General features: G+C 40.4%; 1 long non-coding RNA gene across 1 annotated transcript in view; it reads left to right on the top strand.

Moving 5' to 3' along the window:
- Nucleotides 1-9,150, top strand: part of LOC115896535 — a 174,788-nt gene extending 165,638 nt beyond the window's left edge. Inside the window, exon 3 of the long non-coding RNA XR_004056444.1 lies at nt 9,077-9,150. This is a non-coding gene — a long non-coding RNA (uncharacterized LOC115896535). The remainder of the gene's footprint in view (nt 1-9,076) is intronic.
- The last annotated feature ends 11,237 nt before the right edge of the window (nt 9,151-20,387 follow it).

Genomic DNA, 20,387 nt, shown 5'->3' with positions numbered 1-20,387 from the left:
AGGAAAGGTCAGTGGTCACAAAGGCCATGGAGATGACTAGTTGTATAAGCTCCCTGGATTTCACAAGCAGGAGGTGATCAGTGATATCGACCAGACTGATGACAGTAGAAGGGTATCATCTTTTCTTCCCACTGTGGTAGCGTTGCTTTTCTGTTTGGGCATAGACTCCACATCGTGCGGTGGACGAGAGAGAAAATGGCGCTCCATTCTTGTACATCTTGGCTAAAAGCGAATGAGAGCTATGAATAGTAACTTCATATGGTGAGCGCCATTTATAACTGGAATATTTTAGTGTGTCCACGTGAATTTCCTGCCCTGAGGAAACGTCTCTAGGTAAATTCTTTCGAAATTGCCCAGGTAGTTACATTGCCTTGAAAGCCCATTATTTAAGTACTTTTTTCTTTTTTTCTTAGAAAGGGCTTTTGTTGGTTTAGCTGACACAGAAGTAGATTGAATGAACTTTCACTTAGTTTTAAAACCTGCTGACAGATAAAATTAATATTGCCTTTGTGTAAATAATAATTTTATCTAATGGACTTCATTTATTTTTATCGTTCCTCCAGGCGATCTGGAGCTAAACAAGGGGAAGAAGACAAATGTGTAATAACAATTCCCTTTGAAGAGAGATATAAAAGAAGGTCACTGGAGCCGAACCATTATTGAAATATATAAAATAGTTTAATGTTTGCTTTTTTCCATTTTATATCATGAGGTCCTTTTATATAGCCATAAAATTCCATCTCCTCTGAGTTCACATGTGATGAAAATCTGTGAGTAACAAAGCCAACTTCTTCGATTACCTGAAGGTGGCAGTGAGTGGTGTTTCTGGAGTTAAGGGTGGTCCATGTTTCAGTAACACATTCCTAAAGATGTTTCCCTGATTCATTTATGACAAACTTCTTTCAGCTGAAACTTGGCAATCAGGACACATGGGTTAAAATCATATAAAAAAGATCTTGTTTCTTGATAAGTGCACTATAACAATTGAAGAGATGTGATATATTTGTGGGAACATCCTGATTCCCCTTATGGGCTCAATGTAATAAGAGGAAACCTTTAATTTCACTGTATTTCCCAAATAATAAAATGTTCAGTTATTGTTTTTGAAAAAGATTAGAAGAATCTATTTACTTGAACGTTGCATTAACTTAACTTTATTGTTTTATTGATTCTTCATTTAATTCCATTTCCTGCACTGTACCTAGAATATCTGATACAGCAGCAAGAAAAGAGCATAGATTCATGTAATACATTCCTTCTAGTCCTAAACACACCGGGGCTGTGATTCTCCTGGATTGTTTATTCCTGCTTCATTGAACACTCTAACTTGAACCTCTTTAAAATTGCGGTTTCTATATTCCCCCATTCAGGAGGATTTCTTCCTTCTTTGTTTCCAACAACTGTGCTTCTATTGCTACTTTTATTTCATAAATATAAAAAGAGATTTTTCTTTGTTTGACTACTCTGAGTTGTGATCTGGGAGTCCTGGGGCTACCGTCCTCTTCATCCTCACTCCTGTCTTAGAAAGCTGTACCTTGTCCACAGAAGAAATCCTTCAATATGGCTGGATTAATACGGATTACAGACACCCTGGAGACACTGCCTGTTTTCATGCCTTAGGTTCGTCCCTAGTTATTTTCGCTAGAGACAAGACTATGCTCCTGGTCTGGGAGTGATCAGGTCATGTGACCTTGTGACCACAAGTATGTGGTTTTAGAAGCTTGAGCAGGGAGCTCAGGCTGTAGAATATAAATAGCCAGAAGGTAGCAGGACCTGTCTTGATGTGGCCAGTCACTGCACCGTTGATCTCACATGCACTATTTAATCTCTCTGAGCTACAAAGAGGGAAGAGAGACTAGGTGATTTCTCTTTCCTCGTTCACTTTCCAAATTCTGGGAGTCCTTGAGTCATTTCTTGTCTCAGATGTACCAAGGGCCTAAGCCACCTCACAATGGGCTCACTCAGTGGCAGGGGATGGGTGGATTATAAATGGTCCGTAGGACACTAGCTCTGTTTTCTCGGATTCATTCAGACAGCCAATTCAGCATGTTGAAGCACATACACTTGTCATCGGAACTATGTGTAGATTGTTTACAATGAAAGAGAGAAGCAAAACTTAAGACTTAGAAACACAAAAGGTCTGGGTCTATCCAAGGCAACCTTTCACATGGAAGCAGTGGTGTGGCAGGCACTCTGATGTCCAATCTGGGTTTCTGGAGAGGAGCTGCTACTGTGGCTGGTGTCAGCCACCATGGTGTGATCATGGAAGACAGTCTGTACCTGGAGCAGTGGGAGGACTAGGCCGATGAGGGGCTCATGGCATCAGCAAGGGTGCAGATGTGGCTACTGAGTGTGCAAGGCTGCCTCTGAGGACCCTGGTGAGGCGAGAGGGACCACACGGAAGGTCTTGCAGTGTGAGTAGTGGAGACAGATTAAGAAGAAACTAATTCTCAGCTATTCCTGGAAAAGCATGATTTTTTTTTTGAAAGGCAGAAGCTGAATCCTGAGTTCTTGAATAGGCAGGACTATTTACTGGGCAGCAGCTGACAATCATGCACTGGACCCCATCTTTGGCTCTGACAGGATGTGTAGGGCATGGCTTCGGGGTTGGTTGGTTTGCTGGAATGATTCTTTAGTAGTTCTGCTGCATTCAGTCTGGGAGGGGACTCCAGTTTCTGTGTGAGCAGTTCATCTGATCCCCTAAAACAGGGGTAAGAAATGGAAAGAACAAATGCAGAAACAAACATTTGAAAAGCATGTTCCAGCTGGGCACGGTGGCGCACGCCTGTAATCCCAGCACTTTGGGAGGCTGAGGTGGGAGGATCACGAGGTCAGGAGTTCAAGACCAGCCTGACCAGCATGGTGAAACCCTGTCTCTACTAAAAACACAAAAATTAGCCAGGTGTGGTGGTGTGTGCCTGTAATCCCAGCTACTCAGGAGGCTGAGGCAGGATAATTGCTTGAACCCAGGAGGTGGAGGTTGCAGCGAGCTGAGATCGTGCCATTGCACTCCAGCCTGGGCAACAAAACTAGACTATGTCTCAAGAAAAAACAAAAACAAAAACAAAACAAAACAAAAAACATGTTCCAACTCTGCAAATCCTGGATGTTATGTTTTTTACATTATAACAAGCCATAACTATTGCTAATTAAGAGACACACATGCAGCAATCGCCTCTAATATTAGCTTTAGCCTTTTGGTACTAAGGATGGTCCTGCTGTGGCATGCATGGGGCAGGACTTCCTGAGACATCTCTGAGGACACCTCACTGGGTCAGCTCCCTCACCTGACTCAAACTTTGTCCTCTTGCCAAAGGAAGTCTCTAATGCCATCAAGTAGGGGATGGGCCCAGGAGGGGTTTGTGGACTCTCTGGACTGTAACAACAGATTAGGCTATATCCATCTTCATGATAGGCCTATAGCTCAGAAGAAACCCAGCCTCTTCTGAAAAGTACATTAAGCTTATGTTGGATCTGTATTAATAACTGGTTAGACACTGTTCCCTAAGCAAAACGCCTCATGGAAGCTTTTATTCCTTTGATTTCTTTTTTATCTGACAGCATTTTTTTTTTCCTAAAAGGAGCAGTTATTTTCTGTCCCCAAAGCCTATTCAGTTTCAGTTGTAGCGTGGGAGTGAATGAGAAATGTTATTTATTGCACAAACACTTTTATACAGAGTTGTACTTATTTAGATCAAGCTTATAGAGATATCCTCCTACATCAGGAAAATAAAAGGAAGTTTAGGGGTTTCAGGGGTTTTGAAGTAGAGGCACCAAAAATGCTTATATGTTGTCGCCCAAACGGGCTTTCTAGAATAAATCTTCATATTGGCAAAATCATTTGTTTCATATTAACTCACGTCATGTATTTTTATTTTTCTAGAGTTGGTAGGATGATGTTAGAACAACTTTGATCCTTTGAAAATTCCTTCATAATGTATTTCCCAAATGTAGCACATAGTTGAAATTTACAGGAATTTCATATATTTTGAAATTTTGCCTGAATGACTCAACACAAATTTAGTTTGGTGTTTTATATAAGCATATTTTGAATAATCTTTCAAGTCATGGCAGCTCTTTTAACTTCCAAAGAGGGAAGTTATCTATGCATGTAGGCATATGTATGTATGTATGTATATATGTATGTATGTATGTATGTATGTATGTATCTATCTATCTATCTATCTATCTATCTATCTATCTATCTATCTATCTATGTACCTACCTACCTACCTATCTGTAGTAGAGGTTCTCAATCAGGGGCAATTTGGCAGTGTCTGGAGACAATTTTGGTTGGCACAAAGTTGGCCATAGGAGGGAGGTGTTACTGGCTCTAGTAGGTACAGGCCAGGGATGCTGCTAAAGGCATAGAATAGCCCAGAACACAGAATTATACGACTAAAATGTCAATAGTGCTGAGCTTGAGCACTAAAAGCCCTGGTATAAATGTGTTCCTCCTACACCACTGAGAGGCAAGAGCTCCATGATTCAGTACAAGATGGACCTGCTGAGTCCAGGAAGGAGGTACCTGCTATTTAAAGCTGAGTCTATTTAGAGGAAAAGACTCTTCAAGGAGTTAGCTTTCCATGGTAAGCTGCTCAAAAAAGCCCACGTCTCTACATGAAGACTATAAATGCCCTTTCCTGTCACCATAATGACAGTTTACAATACCTTTAGTTTAAGAAAAAAGGTAATACGTTATAGTCTGAAAATTATAAACCTCAAAAAATTACCTGTTCTCATTAAATGTTCTTTCCTAACATGACAAACATGTCATTTCAGCTCATCACCCTCAAACTACGTGTTCCATTTTAGCTGCTGTTCTCCGTATGTGTCATTTCCCCTCTTCTCTAATTGTCGCTTTCCAAATCCCAAGGAAAGAGCATTTCAGACCCTTGTGTTATTTTTCTCTTCCTTTCATTCAGGAGGCAAAGATGTTAGGGCTTCTAACGTCACATGTCTTAAGATCAGAGTGGGCGGCATATTGTAAATAAAGGACAGTTTCAGTCACAAGCAGGTCTGGATGATGCCCTTCATCAGTAGCAGAAGGGGAATCTATCTTGGCTTAGATGTGCACGTTGAAAAACTGTGTGTAAGAAAAGAATGTACTGTTAGTCCCTAGTTGATTTGCACTCATTCTTGGAGATAATGGCAGGACAGTGCTCCAATCCATCTCCATGATGGCTTGCTGCTCTGTGAGAGTGGACTTATCAGTGATATGGCTCTAGGTGGCTGTTGGGTGCCAGGCATGGGTGTGAGTGCTTGGCACCATGCTTACTACAGAGCTAGCATGTTTTAAGGGTTGATTGCCACCTCATCATCCTTCTCCTTTTATCTTCATCATTGCTGATCTGTTTTGATGTGTTACTGTGTGACTGTGATAATTTATCTGAACTGGTATGGGTGCCCCAAACCTCTTTGCTTTTAACAGAATGAAATCACATCTAAAGCACCTCTAACAAGTGTTTATTTTACAATATGTAATTTGATAAAATTTCATATCTTAAGTCTCAGGTCAGGAGGCTCAGAAAAGATAGGCTACTTCATCTGGTTACCTTTAGACTGGAGTTCTAAAGCAGACTCCGGTGTTGCACACTGTAACTCCTTTTCAAAAGTGAAACTCATACTTTCAGTGTTATAACCCAGGGTCAATGAGCATTTGCTCATTCTTTGTCCATTACAGTGCTCTGTGCTTGGGCAGGGATTGTGAGCTGGTGGATAGATGAGCCTCTGGCTCTCCGTTTTCCTCCCTAGCCCATCCTCCACCTTCATGCTCAGCATCTCTTGTTCCTACAGAAGCTATACGCTTCCCTTGTCTTGATTTGCAGTCTCATTACCTATTTCTCTGCCCAATCTGAATGTTTTAGTCAATGGAAATGTTGTACAATTCCTTCCATTCTTAAGGACACCAACCTCCTGCCTGCTCTGAAGTTCTTGGTCCTGGTGAGTCTGTACTTGGCTTCCTTATATCAGCTCCATGGTTGCTACTTATGGATACAATAGGCCTTACCTCATGCTGCTTGGTTCCTTTGCAAATTCTTACATGCTGGGTATGCAGTTGTCACTCAGTAAATATTGAGGGAATGAGAGACTCTAAACTCAGCTGGACCTTCAGGTTTCTGGTCAGGTTTATTCATATTGAACAAACCTCTATGAAATTAACCCATAATTTTTCTACTCTTCAATTTCAAAATTTAAATTATCATGTCTTATCCTTCCTCCCCATTTGGTTGACTCAGAAAATACAGACTGTGAAATTTGATACACCCTCAAATCTATGTTTTCTTTGTCTTGAAATCTCACCATTTGTTCAGGTGGTAAGCACTCCTTTTTAACGAAGGCTTCTTTCCTTTCTTTCACTTTCTTTACTGGAACCCTAATAGCTTTCCACCTCAGTTTTCTCTGGATTTTCTTCCAATTCCTCTCTCTTTTATGTGTGTATTTATCAATTACTATTATTATTATTTAGAGACAAAGTCTTGCTCTGTTGCCTAGGCAGGAGTCCAGTGTCACCTTCTCAGCTCACTGCAGCCTTGAGCTTCTGGGCTAATGCAATCCTCCTGCTTCAGCCACCCAAGTAGCTAAGACTACAGACACACACTACTATGCCTGGCCAATTTTTATTTTTATTTTTTGTATAGACAAAATCTCATTATATTTCCCAGGCTGGTCTCGATCTCCTGACCTCAGGTGATCCACCTGCCTCAGCCTCCCAAAGTGCTGGGATTACAGGCATGAGCCACCATGCCCGGCCAAGTGTCTTAAACTTAATGTGCGCGCGCGTGTGCGCGCGCGCAAACACACACACACACACACACACACACACACACACACACACACACACACACACACATACAATTCTAATCTCATCTAAACAAAATCCCTCTGTTGATTATCCTATTAAAATGAATGGGCCGGGCGCGGTGGCTCAAGCCTGTAATCCCAGCACTTTGGGAGACCGAGACAGGCGGATCACAAGGTCAGGAGATCGAGACCATCCTGGCTAACCCGGTGAAACCCCGTCTCTACTAAAAAATATAAAAAACTAGCCGGGCGAAGTGGCGGGCGCTTGTAGTTCCAGCTACTCGGGAGGCTGAGGCAGGAGAATGGCGTAAACCCAGGAGGCGGAGCTTGCAGTGAGCTGAGATCCGGCCACTGCACTCCAGCCTGGGCGACAGAGCGAGACTCCATCTCAAAAAAAAAAAAAATAAATAAAATAAAAAATAAAATGAATGGCATCACAATCCTTGAAATCACTTACATTATCTCTCTTAAGTCCATCGCTGTCTCTGCTCTGTGTTCCCAAAATTTAGCAGATTATAACAACTACTCTTTTATTATATTTTACATTTGTGGGGTCAGGAGTTTGGGCAGTGCTCAACAGAGAGATTCTTTTGCTCTCATAGTATCTACTGAAATTACTCAATGGGTTTCAACTTCACTCATGGCTGGAGAGTTGGGCTCATGTGTGACCCCAAAACTGGAGCACCTAAACGTGTTCTCTCTAGCATGGCCATCTCAGTGTAGTTGGACTTCTGACCTAGTGTCTCAGTGTCTTAAAGAATGTGTTCTAAGCTGCAGGGTGTAGCACATTGCCAGGCTTTTAGGGCCTGGGCTTGGAAACTAGCACAAGATGACTTCTGTTGTATTGAAATGAGCAGAGCAGTCACTGAACCAACCCAGATTCTAGGTGGAGAACATAGCTCCACCTCTCAGTGTGAGGAATGCCAGATCTGTGGCCATCTTTAATTTGCCATAGTTTCCTTTACCCACAGTCGTTGTGTACTGTGTTTGCCTTTTTATTCCCATTGACACCACCAAAGTCACTGCTTCATTTATTTCTCTTCTTAACAATTGTAATGGCTCAAATTGACTTCTCCATTTCTATGCTCTCATCTGCCTAATTTCCTAGGTACACTATTGTGATAATGGCCTTATTAATATTAATAAGATCTTCTAACATTAGTATACTATGGTAGCTTGTTGCCTGAAAATAAAGACCTCACACCTTAGTGTAGTTTGCCTTCCAAATCTTAACCTACTCTGTAAGCTCTTCCTAATGCTTCCCTTTAAATTTCCTGGATCGAGTATGGCACACCATTCCTAAAACATGTTGCATACCTCTTCCTCTTGCCCCTCCAATGTGCCTTTTCATTCTCTTCCCTGGGAATGGAATGCCATTCTAGAAACCTCCATCTGTTGAAATCCTCCTTATCCTCCAGCATTACACTCAGATTTGAGCCCCTCCATGGACCCGTCATAGATCCTTCTCTGTAGCAATCGCACTCTCCCTTGACTCCCACAGCACTCCTGTTCTTTTAAAGATTTGCTAACAGCTTGGATCATAGTTATTTTTACAGGCTTATATTACTTTAATGCTTGTTAATCATTTAAATTGTTCATAATCTTTAAAGTTTCCCGGCATAGTACTTTTATTTCACCCAGTAGGTGCTCAATATAGATTTTATTTGATTCACACTTGATCTCTAGCCAGATATTTTGCAGGCGGATTATCTACAATTTTAAAAGGTTATCCTGCATCACAAAATACAGAATTTAGCAAATCGTGATGATTTGTTAAAGTTGCATAGCATAATATTCATCAGTTTATTGGTAAAAGACAATGGCCATGGCCTTCTTAAGAATAAGTCTTTTAAATGTTAAAAAGGGATGGGCAGGTATTTGTAGGGTTTCCACATATAGATCTGTGTTTGCACAAAGGGTTAGGACAGGTGGCCAAGGGAAATCCAGCCAATCCCATCTATGAATCTACATTCCTTCGGAGTGAGTGTGATGACAGTACAGCTTAAGCTTGAGCATTTCTCGTTTAAAACAAATGGGCTATGTCATGCAATTATTGGGAGAATGAGAGGTCTGTATTGAGATACACACACTCACGCATGCATTCATACAGCCTGGGATATGACGTAGACAAAATATGCTGGTCTGAGCCCTCCAAGCTCTCCTCTAGCTCAACAAAGTGTAACCTTAATGTTAGTGAGGGAGTTTTACCAGAAGACCATCCACCGGAAAATGAACTCACGGTCATCCGATTCTTCTCTTTTGTGTGTTTTAGGCACTTTCCACACATGAGGGGAAGAAGAGCTTCTGTTTAGAAGACACGAGCCCAGAGTCAGAGGCCCCTTGCCCACCATGAAGGGAACCTGTGTTATAGCATGGCTGTTCTCAAGCCTGGGGCTATGGAGACTCGCTCGCCCAGAGGCCCAGGGTACGACTCAGTGCCAGAGAGCTGAGCACCCAGTCATCTCCTATAAAGGTAAGGGACCAGCAAGCACTGAATGCAAAGCTGTCATCTAAAGGCACATTCTGTATTTAGTGATAGAAGATAATAGAGCATCACAAATGCTGTATAATCCAGTGACTCTGGTTTTAGACATAGTTTAAAATAAAGGTAAAAATACAAAAACCTCTATCATTAGAATTTCATATCCGGAAACTGATCACTACCTCAAGAGGGATCTAAGACAGGGATTACCAAGGTAAAAAATCTCATTGTTTCTGTTCACCTTTATTTAACAGGTACTGCAGACCTCCTAAGTGTTTGAACCAAAGGATAAAAATGTGACCATAAAAATAACAACAAAACTAAGGAAAGCCTAAAATTCTTCACTATGACATTTTCCTGCAAAGTGTTAGTCTTGCCACAAACTTACTCCTTTGTTTCTATCTAGCATTGCATGGCAGCAGAATTGATTTAATGTCCCACATATCTCTATGGATTGGTGGGATTACATAATTAATCTGTATATCCACTCATTTATTCTTTTATTCATTGAAATTTATTTAAGGTCCTTCACATCCGGGCACTCAAGCATTCAGAGTGGAAAGGAAAATAGACTTTGTCCCTGTCCTCAAGGAATTATATTATCAGGCTAAATATGATGAATCAGACAATGTATTTCAGTAATTCATTCAACAAGTGGTTTTATATTTTGTTGCTTTTAAAACTTGTATCAAACACTTTCAAATATCTACAGAATTAGAAAGAATAGTCTAAGGAGCATGCAGCCTCACATTTATCAATTCATGGCCCATCCCCATCCTTTTTCATCTAAATTTCCACTCATGCTTCATCTCACATCCACTAAATTATTTTGGAGGAAATTAAAAAAAAATCAAATAATTTTATCCATCAGATTTCAGTTTATAATGCTCAAAGATAAGGAATTCAGTACCATTATCACAACAAACAAACAAACAAACAATAAATGATTTCATGACATCATCAAGCACCCAGTGGGCATTGAGAGATCTTTCATGGGTTCATAAATACTTAGGCATCTTTTGGCCAGTTAAGTCAAATCAGGATTTAAGTGAATTCCACCCACTGCCATTGGTTGGTATATTTCTTGAGTCTCTTTTACTATTTTACTTTTATTTCATACCCTTTGCAAATTACAGAAACCAAGTTCTTTGTCCTGGACAGTTTCCCACAGTTGAATTTCGCTCATCGCATTCTGATTGTGTGGTTCAAATATTGCTCTTTCCAAAGATGTCTGTAAATTCCTAGTAGTCTCAAGACACCTGCTGAGATCCAGGTTTGGATGTTTTTGTCTTGACTATGTCATGGGTAGTGCTGTGTACTTCCTTCAGGAGGCAGAGCATATCCAGCTGGGAAATGATCAGTCATTGATGATCACTGCCTCAGTCTACTGATTCACCCATGGGTACACAACTGGGATTTTCTCATTTTATTATTTTGCTTGTTTAGTGGTTAGAATACTTCTATATAAACTATATTTCCTTCATCAACTATTTGAATATCCTGAAGGTACACTTTATGCAGGAAAGGCAAAATAAATGGTCCCCGTCCCCCACCAATTTATACTTTTTTTTTTTTAAATATACAAGTATGTTGGTTCTTTAATATCCCAGAGGTCATTCATTTGTCATCCAAAGGGGATGGATAAGATGTTATGTTTGACTTTTTCTTATTTTGATTATTAGAATTATTATTAATACAAGAATTTTAACATATTTGATGTATTTTAATCCATGTGGCTTACATCCTTGTACACGGTGAAATTGCAGCATTTTAAGCCCAGAGTAACCTCTTGAGAGCGGCTTCTGGATTCTTCTGACTCCATCCAAGTCATCTTTGAGAGCTTCTTTGCTCTCTGGGTTGATGAAATGTTCCTATTCCTTTTACCTATTTCTTTCCATAGATCTGGGAATCACTGATTTCTGGATGCTTTGAGCACCAAATATGCCCACAGGTCTTCTCAGTGGACAGTGCTAAGAAAAGCATTTTAAAAATAGACCATAAGCTTCTCCCGGTACTTACAATTCATCTCCAGGACTCTAGGGTCTTTGTTAACTTTTCCCATCTTAGTGCTTATTTCTTCCTTGCACAAAATCTCAAGTCTCTGCAGACCAACCTAATTATTTATTTGCCTTTTTTCTTTAGTACACACTCAGTCATTTTAGAATAACAGCTCCATGCAACCCTAGTTGTTTTTGATTATTGAAAAATCTTTAAAATGACTTTTTTCTCTCTCTCTTTTTTTTGGTCCTCACAGTAAATATTTCACTGGAAAATTCTAGCAAAATTAGCAAAATTACTGCTTTAAAATCAGTAGAAATAATTTCTTTCTGTGTGGTTATGCCCCCACCCCAAGACCCAGTTACTATCATTTGTTTAATTTCTCTATTGATTTTTAGAAATTCTTAAAATTGACATTAAGTTTTTATGCAGTGTTTCAAAGTCAAATTATTGAAGCAAAAGGTGTTCAAAGGAATCTAGCTTCACTTCCTGTTTTCTTGATCCTATCCTAGAGCTCTTTCTGCATTTAGCTATTTACGTATATTTTATGGGTTAGGCTACTTTCGTAATAGAAGCAAAGCAACACACACACACATACAAACATATATTTACATTATCTTTTCTTAGATGAAAGGTGGCTATTATATAGACTTGTCTCTGTGTAGCATTATTTTAACCTAATGGTATATGCTGGAGTCTACTCTCTAGAAGAGTGTAGAGATTTATGTCATTTTTTTTTTTTGGTAGCTACATAGCTTCCACTATGTGATGAGCCCTAACCTAATCAAAAACTCCTTATTGAGAGATGCTTAGGTTATTTTCTGTCATTTGTGACCATGGATAGTGTTTCAGTGAGCAGTGCCTCCTGTAAACATTGTTTAACATTTTTGCAAGTGTACCATTGAATGAGATTATTAGAATTGGGATTTCTGAGCCAAAGGGTGAATGCATATGTGGTTTTGGAAATGTTGCCCAATTCTCTTTCATAGGGGTTGTCCCACTTTGCATTCTAGTTGCCCTGGATATGAATACCTGTTTCTCTGCCGCCTTTCCTGCAGAGTACACCATCAGGCTTTGGGATCTGGACAAAACTCAATGCATAAATGGTGTCTCAGTGTATTTCTATTTGCATGTTTTTAATTCTGAGTGAACATTCAATGAACATTTAGGAGAAGCCTGTTGTGTACAGGGTCTTTGCTAGATATTGAGGAGATCGAGAAGATGCTCAGTTCCTATTAAAAGGGTTTAGACTATTTTTAGGAATGGGAACCAAAAGGGCCATTGCATAACATTCTGTAAAGGGTCCTAACAGGTGCCTGTGTTGGGTGCTGCAGATCCTAGGAGAGGGGGCTCTAAGCCCACATCCTGGGCTGTAGGATGGTGGTTGAGGAAGGTTTCTAGGATGAAGCCATGCCAGAGCTGCATCCCAAGTGATTGTTAGAACGTGTTTACAAAACTTGTGAAAGGAGAAGTTTCCATGGAGAGGAAAAGAGCAAGTGATAAGCCCTGAAGTGAGAGAGGAAACACTGCAGGTCCTGGCAAGCCCCACGTACAGGAAGTCAGGACATCTTATTTTAAGATATGGAGGAGGAGGTAGAGGGCATGAGGTCACATGGCAAGTGGGGATTCAGAGGTGCCTGGCATTGGAAGGCATCTGAACAAGTTTATCCTCTATCTGGAGGATGACAAAATGCTGGCAGGGACAACCCATTCTGAGGCTGCTACTGAGACCAACGGGAGGAGGAACTGCATTAAGGGAAGGGAGGCAGAAATGTAGAGAAGAGGTGGATTCTGGAAATTGGAAAGGAGTGTGGTTGAGGATTAGTAGATGTAGAGCAGGACCGAGGAGGAAACCCTGACTGCAATCCCCACATTCTTGGCTGTTGATTCCATATAGAATCAAGAAGAGAAAGCAGATATGAGGGGTGTGGTGATTTTAGATGGAAAAGGCTGAGTTCCTGTGAGCCACCAGATGGAATTATCTAGTTGAGAGCAAGCCTTCCTGAGAACCAAGAAAGGGGATATTTTCAAGAGGGCGGTGTCCAGCAGAGCGTCAGATACTGCAGAGTGTTCAAGGCAGGTGTGTGCCAGAGGGAAGAGTGACACACTTGTCCTGGTTTTCCTGGGACTTTCCTGGTTGCTTCTGTTCTGGAAAAGCCAGGACAACTGGTCACTCTGAGAAATTCTGTCAGCAGCACTGTATTAGCTGCCTGGGGCTGCTGTAACAAATTACTACACACTAGATGGCTTAAAACAACCTAATTGTCTCTTCTTGCATTTCTGAAGGCCAGAGTCCAAAATTACGGTGTTTGCAGGTCTGTGTTCTCTCTGAAGGCTCTAGAGAAGAACCATTCTCTGCTTCCTTCTAGTTTCTCATGGTTGTCAGCAATGTTTGGCATTCCTTGGCTCGTGGATGCATCACTCCAGTCTCTTAGTCTGTAGTCTCATGCTATCCTCCCTCTGTGTTCCTGTCTTTCTGTCTTCTCTTTTTATAAGGACATAAGTCATGTTGAACTTAGGGTAAACCCTAATCCAGTATGACCTCATCTTAAACAATTCATCTGCAAAGGTGCTGTTTCCAAATATGGTCACTTTCAGAGGTACCTGTGGTTAAGACTTCAGTATATCTTCTGGGAGGACACATAAAAGGCAGCATTTATCAGAGCAGTTTCACCACAGGGTTGGGGGAAGAAACCAGATGGTGATGTGTGTGGGGATACATCGAAGGTTAGGGACGATATGATAGATATAAAAGGAGAGAAGAACTCATGTCAGTCACACAGGGACATAAGGGCAGGGAACAACTTTTAAAAGAGCACGACTTAACCATCCTCAAATGGTGATGGGAAGGAACGAGGTGAAGGAAGAGGCTAAAGAGAGAGGAGCGGGGAGATGATTGTTTAAGCAGAGACCCCAGTGCTGTAGGAGGGGATAGCAACTGGGAACAGGTGCCCAGTTAAGTTATAGGAAGCCAACTCCACCTCCAGTGAGCCTGGAGGGCAGGAGGCCAAAGCACCCAGGATGCAGGAAAGCTGGTGGGTGGGAGTGGATGCAGGAGAGGAAGGAGTTCCTGAGGATCTCTGTCTTGGCTGAAGAGGAGTAGGTAGGTCCCAGGTCAAGAGAACAGGGCCTTAGAAAGGAAATGCTTCTCTGAGGAGAGAATAAAACTTTTTCACACACACACACACACACACACGCACACACACACACACACACACAATGTCATGTGATGTTATGGGCCCACTCAGGCCTTGAAATGGCTCATGTTACAGCTGAACAAGTGGCCTCCGCGACTCCCCGTGAACACTTTTTTGTAAGGCACCGTTCCAAGAACCTTTGAGAAAGCAGGATGAAACACTGACCAGGGGGAAATAAAGGAAGAACTAGATAATCTTGACTTAAAATCCTGTTTTCCATGCATGTTTAAAATATCGTGATTGAGTATTATGAACTGGAGCCATTCTGCACAGGATGCTACTGATGAAGGACTGGATGCTAACAGAATGTCTTCATGGAGCTTAGAATGTTCTGTCACAGTCTTGATCTGATTTACCTGGCTAGGCAGAAGATGCTGGTATAATCTTTTTTTTCCAGCCTCTGTGGAAGTATTTGCCACTGCAGGCGCCTCCTGTCTAGTGGAGTTCATTGCACAACACACTTTTACAGCTTGCTGTGTTTGCAAGGTTACTTGCTTGACTGTGTTTTCTGGAGTATTTATCCCTGATTGTGCAGTGGCTGCTAAAACACCCTGACCCATTACAGATGCACCGTTCACACGTATGTCCTTGTCATTTGCTTAAACGTCTATTCCAATAAAGAGGGAAAATATCGTGACCCTTCAAGACAGCGTGTTTCTCAGCATGCCTACTGAGTCTCAAAACCATCTCTGAAATTAGTTTTAAATGTTTAATGTCTACTTAAGGCGAGGTGCCATATTCTGCTTTTGTTTGTTTATTGATTAAAGTTTACTCAGTATGCTGGCTATTTAGAGAGCAAGCTCCTGTTATAGGAATTGGTTTGTGGAAAGCGATTTCACATTATTCACAAAGAAAGACCACCAGTGATGTGAGTCATGCTGTACTTTGCTTGGGTCCTTCGTATGACTGATTTGGAGGCCTTTCTTCAGGCTGTTAGCTGGCAGCATTTAGCATCAATGCCTAAGATTACTCCTACCTGCAGAATCAGGCAGGGCCCTATCGATTTCCATTCCCAGGTCCCAGCGATCTTTATCTTTAACTCCTTGATGTTCCTGTAGAGTGTCCTCCTACTTATGGGTTTATTGATTGGCCTGAGAATTGTTCTGAAACTCATGGAAGAGCTGCATGGACTCATGATAGAGGATTTGCAATATTTAGCTCCAGTGCCTTGGGAAAGGCATGGAGGGAATTGAGTTGACTGCTCTAGCTTGGGCCATCACTGGGACTGGGCTGGGGGTTGCACTTGGTTTTCTGCTGCTTCCCTAAGAATCTCGGGTTTTAACAGCTGCCTTTATCCCTGTATGTAGTCTTAGGTGATTGAAAAAGCAGTGACTGAAAGTGACCAATTAGGATTTTAAACTTGGGTTTTATTCCTATATCACAGTATGAATGATTATTTTTCATGGATCCTATATTTTCCTTTCAAAACGTATCATTGTATTACGTTATATTTGTGTGTGTTGCACACATTGCTTTGTTAAATGTTGACAGGAAGGATATCTGATATGTTTTGTAACTCTGAGTTGGCTCTTGTTCACATTCACTCACTGTGCCCCCAGCCCCTCTCCCAGTCTAAGAAAGCTCTTTCTGCCCTTCTCTAATGTGGCCATGTGCATATTACATGTTGTCATCATAACTGCCTTTCTTTCCTGTTTTCCAGTCTTCTGTCACTCTTCCCTTGACCCCTGTGTTGTCCTGTGGGCCGCTGGCATTGTTCAACCTGCCACCTGCTTCTCCTGTGGCTGGAGAAGGCGTAACATGGGCAGTGTCAAGCACAACAAACTGTAACCTCTCAGAAAATGAGGGGATGCTGGATGAGTGAAGGAGATGTTTCTGTGCTAGGCTCCATGTGTGTCCACAGCTCCATGTGTGTGACATGGCTCCATGCACGTGTGTCTCATGGCTCCATGCATGTGCCGTGGTCCCATGGGTCTCTCACAGCTACATGCATGTCTCATGGCTCCATGTTTGTGATTCCATGCAGATCCCACAGCTCCAGGCATATCCATGTCTTTATGTGTGTCCATGTATCCCTGCATCTTCCCATCCTTCCATGTGTGTCCACGGTTCCAGGCATGTTCGCAACTCCATGTATGTATGTCCCATGGCTCCATGCGTGTCCCATGATTCCACACATATCCCGTGGTTCCACTCATGTCCACATATCATTTCTTGCCCCATGGCTCCATGCGTGTCCCACAGTTCCATGCCTGTCCCACAGTTCCATGCGTGTCCATGGCTCCATGAGTGTCCCATGGCTCCATGCATGTCTCATGATGCTCTGTTTCCTCTCTGGGTTTTGGCTGTCTGGTGTCTAATGCACCAAGCAGTTGTGTAGAGTCATGGTACTGGCTGAGTTTAGCCTCTTCATTAGGATACGGCAACCTCATTGCCACAGGAGGGGCTGCAGTAGAGGATTCCTTGAGTCCCTCTGAGATTCCAGAGGTTTCTGAGTCTGAATATATAAATCTTGGGTAAAATTGCTTCCAGTATTTCTCTCTGTTCATCTAGTCTCAGATCTACCACTCTGACCTTTAGAAATCATAAATGTGTGTGATTGCATGATAATGTCCTACTTTCTCCAAGGAGGAATTAAGAACATTTATTTTAATTAGAAACAGATAGCATGACATTATTTTTAATATTAAGTTTTAATATTTTCATATGAATCTGGTTAACATATAGGAAGACACTGCTAATTGTTGAAAACTCTCTTGAACTCAACATTTTCTCTGTAAACTAAAATTTACATAAACCGAGTGTGATCGTCACTTGTTTCACTATAGAATATGACTTGTCCTCCTAAGAGTTTACTTGGGGAGGAAACGTGTTGTTATGAATCCTTAAATATCCTTTGTTCTGTGAATAATTTGTCTTTTCATTGTCATGCACATGACTGGATGTTTTATGTGATGTAATGTCAAAATCATCTTGGCAAAATATTCTAATCTATTTGCAAAGGAACCAGCTAAGGTATAACCACATTGCCTGCTTTTTACATTAAAAAATGCATTTGGGGATACGTTTCTGATTTTAAAGTATGTTGTCAGTTTTCTGTCTGGAGAAATGAAATATTTTTAAAAAACCACTTTTCAATCGTGTAATCTAGGTGTGTAATGATTATTCAGGAGTGCACAGAGATGTTAGGAGAAAATGCTGCATGTAACCACTCTAAGTTATTAACAAAGAAAATTGGTTCTAATATGTAGACTGGGCTTTAATGTTGTTATTGATCTTTGGCTCATGAGAGCTGAGAGGGTCCCTGTTGTGCATTTTTGTAAGCAATAATTAGACTCTGATGAAAATGGTTTATTGAGTTTTGAAAGTTATTAATAACTTTCATGTTACTTTTGCATTCTAGGGCCACTAATTAAATAATTTTTTTAAGATTGAATATTTATATTTTATCTTCAGGTAAAATTTCAATTGTTTTTTGGTTGATTTATCTCAATAGGGAGATAGATAGTTTTTATTATTTTAAGTCTTTGAGTGGATTGCTTTATAAGTAAAGTTGTGCAATGTGATTGAGTTAAAACTGGGAATAAGAATTTGTAAAATTAGAATCCTGATTTAAAATAGTGTTTCCATTTGGCCTCAAATGGTATGTTATTGTATTTTATTTATCTTTAAGTATATTATAATCTTTCTAAGCATTAAATGGGCAATTCATCTATTTCTCATACTGAAGGTAGATAAAAATCCCTATCTTATGTACAGAGGAAGAGTTGGAGATTAAATGTGGGGTGAGTAACGTTTTAATTAGGCAGTATTTTTCTTGGATTATGTCCTCCTGTCTTCTCTTTATATCAAAACAAGGTAAGCCACCTTGGTTACATTTGGGAGACAAAGCTTATGCCATCTCCGGTGGACAGCAATGGTGATGTCTCTCTGTTACCAGCACAACAACAAAAAAAGAGTGCATTAAGGTTTCCAAATCTTAATTAGCTTGGTTTTTAATTTAATCAACACTTTAAATTTGTATTGTCTTGAATCTTTTTTATGATTGACTCAAGAGGGGCTGGGAGGTAATCTCTAGCTTTAGGTGGAATTATTCTTTATCTTTTGCTCTCCCAATTCCTTCGTATGACCCAGGGGCAAGTCTAATCACACATGTTCCATGAGTGAGAAAGTATTCTTATTCATAATGAAGGGCCCATTATGAAGGACAGGATGAAGACTCATGCTGTCATCCACAGTGATGTTGTGTGCTAAAGCACCAAAATGAATGGATTCCTCTAATCCCCACTGTAAAAAGTCGGGGTAACAATATTTGACCCATCCTACCCTGAAAATACATCTGGGTATGCCTCAGAGAGGCTGCAAACCCTGTTAACTAAAATCAATGAAGCAAGACCCTGACGCCAGGAACAGCTGAGCAGAGTGCTCATGGCAGCTCCCAGAGGTGATTCATGATTGTCATTCTCATTTGTATGTTTGATTTTTTGCGCCACTCAATTCTCTGGCTTCAGCACAGAGCATTACTTATTTAAAGATGAAAGCAGAGGTCCAGTTCGTTAATAATTTACTCAATATTTATTAAGTGCTTATTATGTGCCAGAAATGGTTTTAGTTACTAGGGTTACCCCAGGAAGTAAAACAGAAATAAATCCTGGCCCACACTGAGTTTACATTTTATTAGGAGAATCAGATAATAATAAGGCGATATAGACATGTAGTAGAATTGGTTACATAGTGATAGGGTTAAGGAAAAACAAAAGGCAGGGAATGGGTTAAGTGAAGGAAGGAGTTCGCAACTTTCATCATGATAACTAGGTATGCCTCTAAGCTCCACCACTGCCTTTTCATTTTGGCTTGTTCTGCAGGGAAATGCTGGAAGACCTACACTACAAAAACTCAAAACAATGATGTAACTGCATGAGGAAAACTATAAGGCAATGAACAGAAAGCAGAGATCAGAAATAGGCCCACATATACATATATATTGTCAATTAACTTTTAATGAAGAGGCTATGGTAAATCAATGAGGAAATGATAGTCTTCAACAAGGAGTACTGGAAAAATTGTACATCTCTCTGCAAAAAGTAAACTCTAAATATTGCTTCACACAATATACAATTAACTGATAGGGATGATAGACCTAAGGTTAAGAGCAAAAATTTAAAAGCTTATGGAAGAAAACATATAAGAAACATTTCCAAAAGTTTGGATTAGGAAAGATTTTTTAGCTAGAATATGAAAAGCACATACCAGAAAATTTGATAAATTTGATCACATTCAAAATGGAAAGCGTTTTCTCTTTGAAGACACCATTAAGAAAATGGATAAGCAAGCCATACACTGTGTGGGAATATTTGCGAAATATTTGATATACATACACACACAGAGCGAGATACACACATTTACCATATGTATATGTGGTCTTATGCCCAGCATATATAAAGTCTTAAAATTAAGAAAACAATCTAATTTTTAAAAAATGGACTAGAGATTTAGACATACAACTGCATCATGAGATACCTCCACACACACTGTAGACTGACTAAAATTAGAAAGGCTGACAATACCAAGTGTTGACAAGGATATGGCACAACTAGACCACTTGTTTTGTTTTTAATAATGCAGGATGATGATACATGATAACGTATCTACTTTGGAAATGTGACATTTCTTCAAAAGTTACACATATACTTACAATAAGTCCCAGAAAATCCACTCCTAGGTATTTTCCCAAGAGTAATATAATATTGAATAATGTCTACAGAAAGATTGTATCCAAGGGTTTATAGAAGCTTTATTCTTAAAAACTCCAAACTGGAAACAACCCAAAAGTTCATCAATGGAAATGGACAAATTAATTATGTAAAATGGAGAACTATTGGGCAATAAAAAGGAAATAAACTACAAATACAGAGACCAAGCTGGATGAATCTCAGAGTATCATGCTA

Source organism: Rhinopithecus roxellana, chromosome 3 (genome assembly GCF_007565055.1).
Source record: "Rhinopithecus roxellana isolate Shanxi Qingling chromosome 3, ASM756505v1, whole genome shotgun sequence".
Classification (NCBI taxonomy): Eukaryota; Metazoa; Chordata; class Mammalia; order Primates; family Cercopithecidae; genus Rhinopithecus; species Rhinopithecus roxellana.
The sequence above is the reverse complement of the archived record's forward strand: the minus strand, read 5'-3'. Positions and strand labels throughout refer to the sequence as shown.